The following is an 8,543-nucleotide window of genomic DNA, read 5'->3' on the forward strand; positions in this document are numbered from 1 at the left end:
TTCATTTGTTTGCTTGCTGGCTTGCTGTAGCAGAGAACTTGTAGAGAGGAGAATTATCACTCTGCAATGTCTTCTGGGTTTCTTAAACGCTAGAGGGCGCTCCCGAGCGAGTCCAAAATGAATGGGTTGATATGGAGCATTTGAGCAAAATCATAGTTTATAAATGCTTAAACATTTTAAATGTAAAAGACTACATTAATTTCCTGAACATTGAATAGTATAAAATATTTTAACACTGCTGTTATATTTTTAAGAGCTTTTAAACTCGAGCTATAGGAGTTAAAAACATCATATCTGTCCATGACGTCTGTGAGCGCAAAAAGCCAATGAGCCGCTCTGCTCGCCGCACTCAGTAGCAGTAATGCCTGCCTTCTGCTGCCCAAAACTGTAGAACAAAGGAAATATATAGGTGAGATCTCTTGGTTTTTTTAGTGAAATACATCCTTTTACTTTCTAAAATTAAAGAAACTTTCTGGGTGAGTGATTAGAAACTATTTTAACTTTTCGTTTTTAGCCATAGAGCTCCATTTACTCCCATTCATTGAGGACTCCCTCGCGGGTGCCCTCTGCTGTTTAGCAGTCCTGTGCTTGATATAATAGGCAGAATAGGAAGTAGCTAGGCTCCTCATGTGCAGGTGAGGTGTAGGACTGAGGACCACTGAACTTTAACTATCTAAGGAACACAGATAAGAGACAGAGGTGATTTCACATCGAATGATTTCACATATGATTATTCATATAATATATAATTATTACAGATCATTTGATGACATTTGATTCCTCCGAGTGTGGACTCAGATATAGAGGCAAGGAAAAAGGTTATGTTAGTGTCATAAAGATATACAACCAAATACAGAAAAATAATGAACAGAAAAGAATAAAAAGCAGTAGAACACAATGCATTTTGGTACTTTATTAAATCAACAATGGTCTCAATACAGGATCAAAATATAAATAATAAAATCTCAATACTCTGTTCAAAATTGCTATTTTTCACCTTAATGATCAGTGATTTTCATCTCCCACCTCTATTAATTACATTTAAACTCACATTAGGTACAAACAGTGAGACGATCTTCATTTCAACTCATGTCCCAGTGCACCCATTAACCAATTAAGACACTTTGATCCACTCAGCCAACATGCAGACACAAAGAGATTGACACTGCATTAATTCCCATACAATGAGAACTGTATATGATTTTTCACATATATAATTATTGCAGATCATTTGATGACTTACCTTTCATCTCAGAGTGTGGATTCATGTAAAGAAAGAGAGACAAAGGTGGTATTAGTGCAAATAATGTCTATTATTTTTATACCCATAAATAAAATCACCACCTAACATCACTAATACCATTACATTACAATTCACTTTATAAACACACAACACTTTATTCTGTACAAACAAAATACACACTGTCTGCACTTTTCACATTGTTACCTGCTGAGACGAAAAATGTATATTATTATTATTATTATTATTATTACTACTACTATTAACAGTATTTATACTATTATTAGTATTGGTGCACTCTTATAACAATGCACATTCAAATACACATACATATAATCATGCACATTGATCTTCTATCGGCATTATGCTGAGAATAGTAGTAATGCTAATAAAGTTGACCAGTCCATGTGGTCGGTCATGTAATGAACTCATCCAACATACAGACAATATGAACTGTAATTTTTACATTAATGTCTCTAATGTATATTATCTACATATAAATGACAAAGAAAACCCAAAATCAACAACATGTCACACCACACAATATTCTCTCCCAGTCATTAAACACTAAAACTAATGTAGTGCGATTAGCTTTAGCTAATAATGTTAATAATGATTACCAGTTTATATGGAAGGTTGTCAAAGGGTCCTTTCACAGGTCTCACTGTTAACTGCAGCTCTGCTCCTCCATCACACAGACATATTTAGGTAGAGAAAGACCACCATCATCCAAACAGGGTGAGAGGAATCCCTGTAAAAACATTCAGACAACAAACAGCACAGAACCAGACTGTACATGCAAGAACAATCTACACCAGTTCATTTAAATCATAAAAAAATCAATTAAACCCAAGTCAGTCTTCATCTCACCTTCTGTGTCAAAGCAACGGCAGAACAACGAAGACATTTTCATTCCAGTCCACCAACATGTAGTTAAAAGAGAAGCATGCAGAATAGATTTTATTCCCTAATGAACACATATTCCTTATGTTTGTATAAAACAATGGTTAACAAAGTGACTTGATTACTTTGATTGCAGTCTTCACAAGTTTTAAAATACTGCACAGTCTGTCACACCAAGGTAGAAGATTTCAGCTCAAACATGTGAAGAGAAGTGAGAGAGAAAAACCAAGTAACCTAATCATAAAAGCATTTACCACCATTTACTCAAATGGAAAAGAAGGACAAACTCCATTAAGACACTGTTTATCTCACCTTATGTCCCAGTGCAGCCATTAACCAGTGAAGACATTTTAATCCATTCAGTCAACATGTAAAAAAGAGGAAGATACTGCATTTATTTCTATACAATGACAACTGTGTGCAAATATTCAAATCATACACAATAATTTTAGGCAATTTGTTTACTTACCTTTTTCACTTTGTAATTCCTCAGACTGTGGAGTCAGATATAGAGGGAGGGAAAAAGGTGGTAACAGTGTCATTAAGATCTACAACATCTCTGGCTAATCATGCAAATAATCATGCTAATAATGCTCATTCCTCAGAGTGTGGATTCAGTTAAAGAGGGAGGGAAAATGTGGTTTAGTGTTATTTACATATACAACAATATGGAACAACTACAATCATAACTGAGAGATGAGTTAGTGAAAAGAAACATTAATAAAACATTTACAAACACTTATACATATAATCATTGCTGCTTGTCCACCGTTCACCATTTAGTATCTACTGTCCTGAACTGACACTCATATAGTTTATTGTACAGTGTTTAGTTTATTGTTTGTGTTTATTGTATTGATGGTGTGTCTGTATTATTGTCTTCTGCTGTTCTGTGTTAAGTGTAGCTTCGTGTTCAGGAGGGACTGTATTTTATTCCTCACTCAACACATCGGAGACGAGGAGGAATGATAAAGTTAACTTTGACTTTGTCGTCTCACTTTAACAGAATAATATTCTCTCATAGTCACAACACTAAACAGGAAACAATGAGAACAGATTTAGCTAACAGTGCTAATAATGCTAATAATGCTAATAGCGCTCATAGTGCTCATGATGCTTACCGGTCTGTGTGGACAGTCGTGGACTTAATACAGCATCAAAATATAAATAATAAAATCTCAATACTCTGTTCAATATTGCTATTTTTCACCTAATTGATGCAGTGATTTTCATCTCCCACCTCTATTAATTACATTTATACTCACATTAGGTACAAACAGTGAGACGACCTTCATTTCATCTTATGTCCCAGTGCACCCACTAACCAATTAAGACACTTTGATCCACTCAGCCAACATGCAGACACAAAGAGATTGACACTGCATTAATTCCCATACAATGAGAACTGAATATGATTTTTCACATATAGAATTATTGCAGATCATTTGATGACTTACCTTTCATCTCAGAGTGTGGATTCATGTAAAGAAAGAGAGACAAAGTGGTATTAGTGCGAATAATGCATAATATTTTTATACGTGTAAATGAAATCACCACCTAAAAACATCACTAATAGCATTACATTACAATTCACATTATAAAAAAACAAAACTTTATTCTGTACACACAAAATACACACTGTCTGCACTTTTCACATTGTGACCTGCTGAGATGAAAAATGTATATTATTATTATTATTATTAGTATTAACAGTACTTATACTGTTATTATTGATATTGGTGCACTCTTATAAAAATGCACATTCAAATACACATACATATAATCATGCACATTGATCTTCTATCAGCATTATGCTGATAATAGTAGTAATGCTAATAAAGTTGACCAGTCCATGTGGTCGGTCAAGTAATGAACTCATCCAACATTCAGACAATATTAACTGTAAATTTTTACATTAATGTCTCTAATGTATATTATCTATATATAAATGACAAAGAAAACCCAAAACCAACAACATGTCACACCACACATTATTCTCTCCCAGTCATTAGGCACTAAAACTAATGTAGTGAGATTAGCTTTAGCTAATAATGCTAATAATGATTACCAGTTCATATGAAAGGTTGTCAAAGGGTCCTTTCATAGGTCTCACTGTTAACTGCAGCTCTGGTCCTCCATCACACAGACATATTTAGGTAGAGAAAGACCACCATCATCCAAACAGGGTGAGAGGAATCCCTGTAAAAACATTCAGACAACAAACAGCACAGAACCAGACTGTACATGCAAGAACAATCTACACCAGTTCATTTAAATCATAAAAAAATCAATTAAACCCAAGTCAGTCTTCATCTCACCTTCTGTGTCAAAGCAACGGCAGAACAACGAAGACATTTTCATTCCAGTCCACCAACATGTAGTTAAAAGAGAAGCATGCAGAATAGATTTTATTCCCTAATGAACACATATTCCTTATGTTTGTATAAAACAATGTTTAATTAAGTGATTTGATTACTTTCATTGCAGTCTTCACAAGTTTTAAAGTACCACACAGTCTGTCACACCAAGGTAGAAGATTTCAGCTCAAACATGTGAAGAGAAGTGAGAGAGAACAAACAAGTAACCTAATCATAAAAGCATTTACCACCATTTACTCAAATGGAAAAGAAGGACAAACTCCATTAAGACACTGTTTATCTCACCTGATGTCCCAGTGCAGTCATTACCCAGTGAAGACATTTTAATCCATTCAGTCCACATGTAAAAAAGAGGAACACACTGCATTCATTTCCATTCAGTGAGAACTGTGTACAGATATTTAAATCATACACAATAATTTTAGACAATTTTTTACTTAACTTTTTACACTTTGTAATTCCTCCGAGTGTGGACTCAGATATAGAGGGAGGGAAAAAGGTTATGATAGTGTCATAAAGATATACAACCAAATAGAAAAAAAATAATGAACAGAAAAGAATAAACAGCAGTAGAACACAATGGATTTTGCTATTTTATTAGTCTAACAATGGACTCAATACAGGATCAAAATATAAATAATAAAATCTCAATACTCTGTTCAATATTGCTATTTTTCACCTAATTGATGCAGTGATTTTCATCTCCCACCTCTATTAATTACATTTATACTCACATTAGGTACAAACAGTGAGACTATCTTCATTTCATCTTATGTCCCAGTGCACCCACTGACCAATTAAGACACTTTGATCCACTCAGCCAACATGCAGACAAAAAGTGATTGACACTGCATTAATTCCCATACAATGACAACTGAATATGATTTTTCACATATAGAATTATTGCAGATCATTTGATGACTTACCTTTTTCCTCAGAGTGTGGATTCAGGTAAAGAAAGAGAGACAAAGGTGGTATTAGTGCAAATAATGTATAATATTTTTATACACGTAAATAAAATCACCACCTAACAACATCACTAACAGCATTACAATAGAATTCACTTTATAAACACACAACACTTTATTCTGCACACACAAAATACACACTGTCTGCACTTTTCACATTGTTACCTGCTGAGACGAAAAATGAATATTATTATTGTAGCGAACACTGGCTGAAATTTACCCCTAGGCTGAGTGTTTCTAACGTATCAACAACCCAAAGTTAAGGGCCCTTTGGCTCCAGCGAGTCTGGAATTGAAAGTGTAAATCTGTCACTTAACACTCCCAACCCCTAAACTCAGCCAAATTTACGACTGAACCAAGAACCAGCACCCCTTTCCCTCGACCCAGGGGGCAACACCTCCCTGGAATATTGGCCACATGGCCCTCCGAAGTCCTGTGGACAACTTTATCTTTAAGTAACAGAAAGTACATTTCTAAGGTATATGTCCACTCCAAACTGCAACCATTCGTTAGAACTCTTTTTAACTAAACTAGACATACCCAAAAATGGAACTCATACGACTTTGGACGGCAAAATTTTAACTTTCTAAATCCCTAGGGATCTCAAGCACGGACCCACAGCACCCCCAAGGGGTGAAACCGCAGATTACCACATCACCACCGTAAGGACTTGTGCTCAAAACCAGAGTGCACCGCAAATTTCGGGGTTCAGCTCAGATTCCTGCGTTCGCAACAAAAGGATAGCTAAGTTTCTAAGTTTGTGCCGGCCTTGGTCAGAAAGACAGGTCAGAAGTATTAGAACGCTAAATTTTCAGATGTGAAACCTTTGTTTGTTTTGTAACTTGCCTGTTCGTCTACACACCTTAAGTTTAGACCACCCTTAGAGAAGGAAGGTGGATATTTCTTGTCTGGCCAGCGAGAATATAGCCATCACTTTCGACTCTGCTAAAGAGAGGTAGTTAGTTAAATTAGTATCACCAGCCTCAGAACCCCGATTGCAACCAGAACCTCGCCAGCGGAGTGGGAGCGGTTCTGACGCCACGGAGACCCAGCATCGCACCCAGAGCCACGCACTGATCTGTGAACAGATCGACCATCGAAAGGCTGCCCAAGCTCCACCATCAGACGGCCACGAGACGCCTCCGCCCAATCACTGACGGAAAGGCGCGTGCCCGCACGGAGGTGCAGCGTCCACGGCCAGCGAGGAGAGGAACCACCGCGTAAGCTCCAGCCTTCGATCGAGTCTGTCCTGAGACGACCCCTCCTGAAGTCAGCCCCCGACTCCAACGTAAGCTGGTTCCATCAATTTGCAGTCAGGGCCCTGACGCCAATTTATTTAATAAGAGAACTTTTATAGGTACATCCAGCCAGATATTTATTCCCGTCCGTGCTTAGGTTAATTCTCTAGAGGCTCTCCCAAGCGACTTCCCAAACCACACTGCCTCATACCATTTAGCCAAGAATCACTCTAACTTACTCGAGCTATTTTGTCTTTCATTACTATCACTTTGGTTTGTTTTGTTTTCTGGTTTTATTTTCTATTGTTTATCATTGAATGTAGTCCAAAAGTAGTTTGATAATAAGCCAATAAATTCGCTTTTCGGAAGCATCCTTGGTGCAAGGGTTTCTCTCTCTTGCACCCACTAACCAATTAATACACTTTGATCCACTCAGCTAACATGCAGACACAAAGAGATGGACACTGCATTAATTCCCATACAATAAAAAACTGAATATGATTTTTCACATATATAATTATTGCAGATCATTTGATGACTTACCTTTCATCTCAGAGTGTGGATTCATGTAAAGAAAGAGAGACAATGTGGTATTAGTGCAAATAATGTATAACATTTTTATACGTGTAAATGAAATCACCACCTAAAAACATCACTAATAACATTACAATACAATTCACTTTATAAACACACAACACTTTATTCTGTACACACAAAATACACACTGTCTGCACTTTTCACATTGTTACCTGCTGAGATGAAAAATTAATATTTTTATGATTACTATTGACAGCATTTGTACTGTTATTATTAGTATTGGTGCACTCTTATAACAATGTACGTTCAAATACACATACATATAATCATGCACATTGATCTTCTACCTGCATTATGCTGATAATAGTAGTAATGCTAATAAAGTTGACCAGTCCATGTGGTCGGTCATAAAATGAACTTATCCAACATACAGACAATATGAACTGTAATTTTTACATTAATGTCTCTAATGTATATTATCTATATATAAATGACAAAGAAAACCCAAAACCAACAGCATGTCACACCAAACAATATTCTCTCCCAGTCATTAGGCACGAAAACTAATGTAGTGAGATTAGCTTTAGCCAATAATGCTAATAATGATTACCAGTTCATATGAAAGGTTGTCAAAGGGTCCTTTCACAGGTCTCACTGTTAACTGCAGCTCTGGTCCTCCATCACACAGACATATTCAGGTAGAGAAAGACCACCATCATCCAAACAGGGTGAGAGGAATCCCTGTAAAAACATCCAGAGAACAAACAGCACAGAACCAGACTGTACATGCAAGAACAATCTACACCAGTTCATTTAAATCATAAAAAAGGAAACTGAACCCAAGTCAGTCTTCATCTCACCTTCTGTGTCACAGCAAAGATAGAGCAACGAAGACATTTTCATTCCAGTCCACCAACATGTAGATAAAAGAGAAGCATGCAGAATGATTTTTATTCCCTAATGAACACATATTCCTTATGTTTGTATAAAACAATAGTTAATAAAGTGATTTGATTACTTTTATTGCAGTCTTCACAAGTTTTAAAGTACCACACAGTCTGTCACACCAAGGTAGAAGATTTCAGCTCAAACATGTGAAGCGAAGTGAGAGAGAAAAAACAAGTAACCTAATCATAAAAGCATTTACCACCATTTACTCAAATGGAAAAGAAGGACAAACTCCATTAAGACACTGTTTATCTCACCTTATGTCCCAGTGCAGCCAATAACCAGTGAAGACATTTTAATCCATTCAGTCCACATGTAAAAAAGAGGAAGA

General features: G+C 36.3%; 1 long non-coding RNA gene across 1 annotated transcript; it reads right to left on the reverse strand.

Annotated features, from left to right (window-relative positions):
- Positions 1-3,313: 3,313 nt before the first annotated feature.
- On the reverse strand, positions 3,314-7,504 carry LOC118824321. Its single transcript, XR_005008602.1, has 3 exons — positions 4,620-7,504; positions 4,462-4,464; positions 3,314-4,342 (listed from the first exon to the last, which is right to left on the reverse strand). It is a non-coding gene; the product is annotated as an uncharacterized LOC118824321 (long non-coding RNA).
- Positions 7,505-8,543: the final 1,039 nt, after the last annotated feature.

Source organism: Colossoma macropomum, unplaced genomic scaffold, assembly GCF_904425465.1.
Source record: "Colossoma macropomum unplaced genomic scaffold, Colossoma_macropomum, whole genome shotgun sequence".
In the NCBI taxonomy this organism is placed as follows: domain Eukaryota; kingdom Metazoa; phylum Chordata; class Actinopteri; order Characiformes; family Serrasalmidae; genus Colossoma; species Colossoma macropomum.